Raw genomic sequence first — 8,775 nt, 5'->3', positions numbered from 1 at the left:
CAGGTTTTGGTATTAAGGTGATGTTGGCTTCATAAAAGCTATTTGGAAGTATTCCTGTTTTTTCGATTTCATAAAAGAGTCTGGCCAGAATTGGTAGTAGTTCCTCTTGAAAGGTTTGAAAGAATTCATTCGTGAATCCATCAGGTCCTGGGCTTTTGTTTTTGGGTAAATTTTTGATTACAGTTTTAATTTTCTCAATAGTGATGGGGGTGTTTAGATATGCTACCTCTTCTTTATTCAACCGTGGAAGGTTATATGAGTTCAGAAATTTATCCATTTCTTCCAGGTTCTCATATTTAGTGGCATAGAGTTTCTCAAAGTATTCTCTGAATAACTTTTGAATCTCTGTAGTATCTGTACTGATCTCCCCCTTTTCATTTCTAATACGCGTTATCAAGTTTCTCTCTTTCTTTTGCTTTGTGAGTTTTGCCAATGGTCTATCAATCTTGTTTATTTTTTCAAAGAACCAACTTCTGCTTTCGTTGATCTTTCGGATTGTTTTTTTGGGTTTCCACTTCGTTGATTTCTGCTCTCAGCTTTGTTATTTCCTTCTGTCTACCTATTTTTGGGTCCTTTTGTTGAGCACTTTCTAGTTCTATTAGCTGTGTCATTAAGCTACTCAGGTAAGCTCCTTCTTCCTTCCTGATGTGTGCTTGCAAAGCTATAAATTTTCCTCTCAGTACTGCTTTTGCTGTGTCCCATAAGTTCTGATAGTTTGTGTCTTTATTGTCATTTGTTTCCAGGAACCTTTTGATTTCCTCCTTGATTTTATCTCGGACCCACTGGTTATTGAGTATGAGGCTGTTTAACTTCCAGGTGTTAAATTTTTTCTTCTGTGTCCCTTTGCAGTTCACATCTAACTTCAGAGCCTTGTGGTCAGCAAAGGCAGCCTGTAAAATGTCTATCTTTGTTATTTTATGGAGGTATGTTTTATGTGCCAGCACATGATCTATCCTGGAGAATGATCCATGTACATTGGAAAAGAATGTGTACCCAGGTTTCTGAGGATAGAGTGCCCTATATATATCTACTAGGCCTCTTTCATCCATTTCTCTTTGCAGGTCTAGTATATTTTTGTTGGGTTTCCATTTGGTTGACCTATCAAGTGTTGACAAGCCTGTGTTGAGGTCTCCCACAATTATTGTGTTATTATTGATATCCTTCTTCAGATTTGTCAACAATTGTATTAAATACTTTGCTGGACCCTCATTCGGTGCGTATATGTTTAGGAGAGTGATTTCTTCTTGCTGTACAAATCCCTTGATTAGTACATAATATCCATCTTTGTCCCTTACAACTTTTCTGAGTATAAAGTTTGTGTCATCTGATATTAGTATGGCCACCCCTGCTTTTTTAAGGGTTTTGTTTGCTTGAATGATTTTCCTCCAGCCTTTGATTTTGAGTCTATGTTTATTCTGACTATTCAGGTGTGTTTCTTGTAGACAGCAGAAGGTTGGCTTCAGTTTTTTGATCCATTTTGCCACTCTGTGCCTCTTAACTGGTGCATTTAGTCCATTGACATTGAGAGAAATAATTGTCATGGGATTTATTGCCATCTTTGTGTAGAAGTTTGGTGTGTTTTTTGTTCTGTCTTGTTTTTAGAGTAGATCTTTCAGTTTTTCTTTTAAGGCTGGTTTTGAGTCTGCAAAGATTTTGAGCTGTTGTTTATCTGTGAAGCCGTGTATACATCCGTCAAACCTGAAACTTAGTTTTGCTGGGTGCAATATTCTTGGCGAAGCATTTATTTCATTGAGTTTTGCCACTACGTCCCACCACTGCCTTCTGGCCTTGAGTGTTTCTGGTGACAGGTCTGCTGTAAATTTCAAGGATGCTCCCTGGAATGTAATTTCCCTTTTCGATCTTGCTGCTTGCAGTATTCTATCTCTATCGGTGGGTTTCATCATGGTGACTAGGATGTGTCTTGGGGTGTTTCTACTGGGGTCTTTTTTAGCTGGTACTCTTCGGGCATGCAGGATTTGGTCACATGTTTTCTTTAGCTCTGGTAGTTTCTCTGTGATGATGTTCTTAACCATTGATTCTTCCTGAAGATTTTCTTCTTGGGTCTCTGGAACTCCAATGATTCTAAAGTTGTTTCTGTTGAGCTTATCAAAGACTTCTATTTTCATCTTCTCATATTCTTTGAGTAAATTTTCCATTGTCTGATCATTTGATTTGAGGCTTTTTTCCAATCTCTTCTGCTGTGTAAAGTTGTTATGCATCTCGTCTTCTAAAGCACTAATTCTATCCTCAGCTGCTGTTAACCTGTTGGAAAGCTCATCCATTATGTTCTTCAATTCGTCTACTGAGTTTTTCAGACCTGTTATCTGATCTGATATTTCAGTTTGGAGTTTTCTGATTTCTATCTTCATATTCTCTTGATTTTTATTAGTGCTCTGATTTATACTTTCTTTGATATCTGTTAGCAACCTCCATATTTCGTCTCTAAACTCCATTTCTGAAAGACTGCTTAGGTAGGTGGTCGTTGTTGGGTCATCAGAGTTTCCATCTTCATTCTCTATGGTTGAAGTTGGTTTGCGTAGTCTCCCCATTGTCTCGCTTACGCTGTGGGTTTTTCTACGTGTTGTGGTGGTACTCATTGGCGAGTTGGAGTGCGCGGCCGCGATGCGCAGCGGAGCGGCTGCGCTCCGGCCCACAAACACTCACCTCAGCCGAGGCAAGCCGTCAGGGGATGCCTGGGGAGGCCCCCAAATGTCTGCCAAGCAAAGGAAACCAGCACAATCCACAACTCCAACAGAAAACACACGCCCCAGCGAGACACGCCTTGAAGAGATTAATGCTGAATGAGGTCAAAGTTCCCAGGTTGATGCAGGCTGGGGGAGGTCCCAAAATGTCTGCCAGGCCTAGGGGTCCAGCAGTCAGCCTGATCCGCAACTCCGGCCCCCAAACACTCACCTCAGCCGAGGCAAGCTGTCAGGGGATGCCTGGGGAGGCCCCCAAATGTCTGCCAAGCAAAGGAAACCAGCACAATCCACAACTCCAACAGAAAACACACGCCCCAGCGAGACACGCCTCAGCCGAGGCAAGCCGTCAGGGGATGCCTGGGGAGGCTCAACTAATCTTTGACAAAGGAGCCAAGAATTTGAAATGGAACAAAGACAGTCTCTTCACCAAATGGTGTTGGAACAATTGGATCACCATGTGTAAGAAATTCAAGATTGATCCATAGTCACACCTTACAAAAAGATCAATTCAATGTGGATTAACTACATTGAGATTAGACTCAAATCCATAAAATGTATTGAAGAAAACATAGGCAGAACACTCCAAAACTTACACCTCAAAGATCAATGATAGAATGCCAATGGCAAGAGCTATAGCATCAATCATAGGTAAATGAGATTACATCAAACTAAGAAATTTCTGTATGGCAAAAGAAACACAGGCTAAAATTAGAAGACAGCTAACTGAAAGGGAGAACATATTTTTACTCAACAATCAGATAAAGGGTTGATATCTAGGATATACAAAATACTAACAAAGGTTAACTCCACAAAACCTAAAAACTCACTAAAAATGGGGCGAAGAAATGAATAGATACTTCTTTGAAGATGGACAACAGACACATAAAAAATATTTGTTATCATTTTATCAGGGAAACCCAAATCAAGACAACAATGTACCACCTTATACCAATTTTCAGCAACATGGATGGAACATGTTACATGAAATAAGCCAGAAAAAAGGATAAATACAAAATGATATCACTTATATGTAGTATTTAGAATAACTGCACAAAAGAAACATTATGGTCTAAATGGTAGTTGTCTCAAACACCAGTGGCTCCAGATTATAGCCAGAAGGAAACACACTGAGTGAAAGAGGAGAAACAACTTCCTGGGAGCCGGGAGTCTAGCAGGAGGAGGTTTGGCAGGTCCCCGCCATGCCGGAGGCCTGCTTGGCCAGGCCTAGGGGGGGTGCGGGACTTGGGTAACCCCAGCACACCTCTGCCGCCTTGCTCCTGATCTCCAGGGCTTCCCCGGGCCACATGCCTGGGCAAGCCGGTGAGTTGGGTCCCTTGGTGGAGCTTGAAGGTACCCTAGGCCTTCCCCCACTATCCATGCGGCTCCTTAGGGAGGGTCTGGGTGGGGCTCTGAACTTCTGGTCTCCCAGCTTCTTGAAGGATCTCTCCTTCCTGGGAGCCGGAGTCTAGCAGGAGGAGGTTTGGCTGGCACTGGTAATCTCTGTCCAGTCTACATTTTCAAAATCGCGTGGGGGCGACAGCCCCCGCGCGCACAAGAAACATTAATCGTACTCTCACAAGAAACATTAATCGTACTCTCACAAGAAACATTAATAGTACTCTCACAAGAAACATTAATAGTACTCTCACAAGAAACATTAATAGTACTCTCACAAGAAACATTAATCGTACTCTCACAAGAAACATTAATAGTACTCACTATCATTGAATTATGGTTTTATGTATGCAGAATGTCCGTTTTGTACTCTGCCCTTTTGCATACCCCTTCATAAGTTCATATTTCTCTTTAACTTCTTTAACTCCTATCATCATTACTCCTTTTTTACCCTTTCTAACTTAAGTACTGTTGAGTCCTAAGTCACAGACCAATGTGGTGCCCTAGAGTTAACACCCACCCAACTATTTTAAAAGGCATAAAAAGGACACATATCTTTTCAACATTTTATGGGTGTTTTCTTTGACGGCTATAACTTTTGTTAAATACTTTCTTATACAGTGATGATCCCCCCCCCCCATGTTTTTTATCTTCTCTTTGTGAACTGCTCAATATGGAATTTGGTGTGAAAGAATCCCTCAGTTTAATACTTATGTTTGAACCAAGTCATGGGTCTTGTTGAAAATGTTCTTATGCCCCCATATATCTGATAGCACCACGTGGCTTTATATCTTGTTTGCGTAGGCACACTAACATGGGAAAATACTATACATACCAATAAGTTCTTATCTAATAGAAATGGGAACACACAAATCTTGTAGTGCAATGAGACCTTACACCCTGAACATTGACATAAAGACCTGGCACAGGCCTCAGAAGAATGGGCATTCTCCATTTACCCCTTGATCTACAGAAGACATTTACAAAACATCCAAGGTTGTATATAACATCACCCGGAGGCATTCCTGTACCAGGGACGACCCTACAGCTGCTCTGACATCGATCTACTCAAAAGAGACACCCCTTAACACTGAGAAGACAACAAGAACAATGACCTGCTTACTGGACAGGGCTTGCTGTATTGCCCCTTTATGGTGAGGTTTGTCTATAACATCACCTGGAAGCAATCCTCTACCACGGAAGACCCTACCACTGCTCAGACATCGTCCTGCTCAAAAGAGACTTCCCTTAACAATGAGAAGACTTAACAACAACAACCTGCTTACAGGACAGGGCTTTCTGCATTGCCCTTTCATGGTGAGGTGAAACGAGAAGGCACTCCACATCATGACTTCAATGTAAGACATGCAGATTCCAGAATCTTTAATACAGAAACATGAGACCAACAACAGAGACTGTGTGATAAGTGTGTTGGCGCTACGGACAATGTCTTGGAGCGAACGATAACTTTCCTGAGGCCTAGAGCTGGTCTTATGCCAGGAAACTTCAGGGGTAGGATCTCTTTGTATTTAGGCCAAGGTTATTCCTTTCCATGCCTCTCATATTTTGGTGGGCCTATGCAAACAACAATTGCCACTCTAACACCGTTTTTACTGTGCTCCTTTGACTCTAATCCTTAAAATGCACCCACTTAAAATTTGAGGTTAACTTAAGCTAATATCCATGTACATGGAAATGTAAAAAATACTATGCCTCTAATGTTTAAGGAGTTACATAAGTTTGATGGCTTTAGATTGCCTTGTGTGCTGTTAAGAAATATTATAATGTGCTACAATCTGGGGACTTGAGGGACAAAGTAATTGCACATGGATTCTGTTTTATTTATCTTAACTTTCTTTGGTGAAAGTTCAAAGTTAAGATATCAGCAAGGGGACTTCTTCTGATAATTATGTTATGGGTGATTGTCCTTCCACTGTAACTTTACCTTATCCTCTTTCTTTGCATCTTTTGTTCTCATAATTCAAAATAAAAAAATTATAAAAAAAAGAGGAGAAACAAAAAATGCTAATGTCTGTCTGTATTTTACATAAAAAGAAACAATAAAACACAATATAAAAAGCTTATATTCTAAAAAAAAAAAGCTTATATTCTCTTTTATACTTCAAGAGACCTGCAGCAACAAATAAATTTGTTTAGATTGAGCAAGTATTCAATCAACTCCTTACAAATGTCAGTAATAATGTTCTGATATTTTTATCCACAGAAACAGGTGCAGAATGCATTTGGAAGCCATGGACTCCCACTACAGTGCTTACTATAAAAATTTTTAGTGTCTTAATTTTAATATGTCTATAATAACTCTTCAATTTTTTTTTATTCACCGGGATTCTTGGAGCTGTAGGTTAGTCATTCTAGTTTTGCATTATAGTGTTATATTATATTAGACTCCAAATACAGTACTCATTATGATAATGTCTTGACAAATATTCTAATCTTTTCATTTTCCATTTTATTATGCTTGCTAGTATAATCTAATTTTTATGTTGACATAGACAATTCCTGCCATGGACTCTTGCTACAGTGCTTATTCATCGAGTACGTTTTTGCCTTTTACTTCCAATTCAAGCTAATTTAATATTATATCATAATGTCCATGTTTTCACTTTGCTTTCAGAAAGGGAACCTGGATGCTCAAGACACATTAGAGGATACTTCATGGTGTAGATTCCTTTTATGGTGCTCATTACCATATTGATTAGTATTCTAGACTTGAAAATTATGATTGTTTTAAGAATTCTCTATGTGGAACCAAAGAGATGGCATAGAGGTAAGGCGTTTGCCTTGCATGCAGAAGGACAGTGGTTCAAATCCTGGCATCCCATATGGTCCCCCGAGCCTGCCAGGAATGATTTCTGAGCATAGAGCCAGGAGTGACCCCTGAGCACAGCTGGGTGTGACAAAAAAAAAAAAAAGAAAGAAAAAAAAGAATTCTCTATGCAAAATCTAACCCAGGAAGTCTTTCTTCAGCAAAGTTTTCTTTCACCAATGATGATTTACCTAGGAGTTGGAAAACCTTTCCATCTGACTTGCCAGCTTTATATATTTTAAGCACTCTGACCCATTCCACTTGGGTCAGTTTATTTTTTTATAATTTTTATTTTGATCACACTGGATTATAAATCTTTCACAGTAATATTTTAGGTGCATAGTGACATTGAATCAGGGGCAGTCCCACCATCAATGTTGTCCTCCCTCCATTGGGTCATTTTTTTTTTCAACTACAACCTATGGATGGATCTTTATTGTCTGTTTGTCTGTCCGTCTGTGTGCATGTATGTGTGTGTGTGTGTGGTGATTACCTCTATGTCCTAATGTCTGACTGTAATGTACATAATGCCTGTTTATGTTGTATATGTACTTTCCCCTGTTGTATATAACCCTTCCCTCTCCCCCTCCCCTGCTTATCACTTTACAAATACTTTTCTATCCTTTCCCTCTCTCTCACCCCTGAGCTGCTATTTCTCCCTATTTAACCCTTTGTTACCCTCAGTTCTTAGCTCCTCAGGAACCAGAACTTTCCCCCCACCGCAACCAGCTGCAAGCCAGTTACAAAGTGAAAGAACAGCCTCCTCGTCTGTCCTATCTCAGTCCAGGAAGAAGCTGCTGCTAATTTGCTCTCGATGGCCCCTTTTCTCCCACCTTCCTTTGCTGTGGATTGTTGCTCATGATTGACTTCGGCTTTTGAGAGACCCTCGGCTTGAGGACATTTCCTAAATCTTGACTGCTGGATGTCAACTATGCTCCAGAGTAGGTTCATATGACTTGGGAACAGCAAGAACTTGCTTTCTGGGCAGGGTTCTCTGCATTGCCACTTAAAGGTGAGATGAAACCAGAAGATATTTCAATGACACCTTGACTCTGACATTGGATCTATGTAAAAAACTAGGATACAGAAACCTGATTGCGATGACAGTGATTGAGAAGGATTTTTTCTGGGACCAGGGGCTCCAGCCTTTTTTTCATAGAACATTGGGGGTATGAATTACTTTGCTTTACCTTACATTTCTACTTTTTTTTTTTTATAAAATTAAGAATAAAAAGAAAAAGGATGAGGGTCAGGGGCCAAGTGGTCTCAGTTGCATTGATGGTGGTTAATAAAAAGGATAGAACTATATATTCTAGCCAAAGTCAACAACAGAATCAAGAGACCCAAACTATAACAATCCAAACATAAAATGGGCCTGTTGTACTGGCAGGCCAGAGGGCAAAGGGTAGTGGTATAGAATGCATTCTTGGGAACACTGGTGTAGAGAGGTCGACACTGGTGGTGGAAATAGCCCTGGTTCACTGTATAGCTAAAATTCAACTATGAAGGACTTTGTAAATCATAATGGTTTAAATATATATATTTTTATAAAAACCAGAACCACAGACATAGTACAAAAAGCTGAAGCACTTGTGCAGAGTTGGCCCTAGTTTGATCCCCAGTACCTCAGATGTCCCCCAACTACCATCAAGAGTAACTCATGAGCATGGAGGTAAGAGTAACCCCTGAGCTCCATTGTCCTGGCCCAAAAAACCCAAATGAAAGGAAATATTCAGAGCATGTGGGTTCTCAGAAATGCTGCATCTCTGCTAGCTAATCTTCAGGGCCAACCCTGAGTTCCTAGACATGAGGAAGTGAAAGACTTGGTATAGTACAATAAAATTGGTGATA

The sequence above is a fragment of the Suncus etruscus genome, chromosome 16 (genome assembly GCF_024139225.1).
Source record: "Suncus etruscus isolate mSunEtr1 chromosome 16, mSunEtr1.pri.cur, whole genome shotgun sequence".
Lineage (NCBI taxonomy): Eukaryota > Metazoa > Chordata > Mammalia > Eulipotyphla > Soricidae > Suncus > Suncus etruscus.
This window is presented reverse-complemented; position numbering follows the sequence as displayed.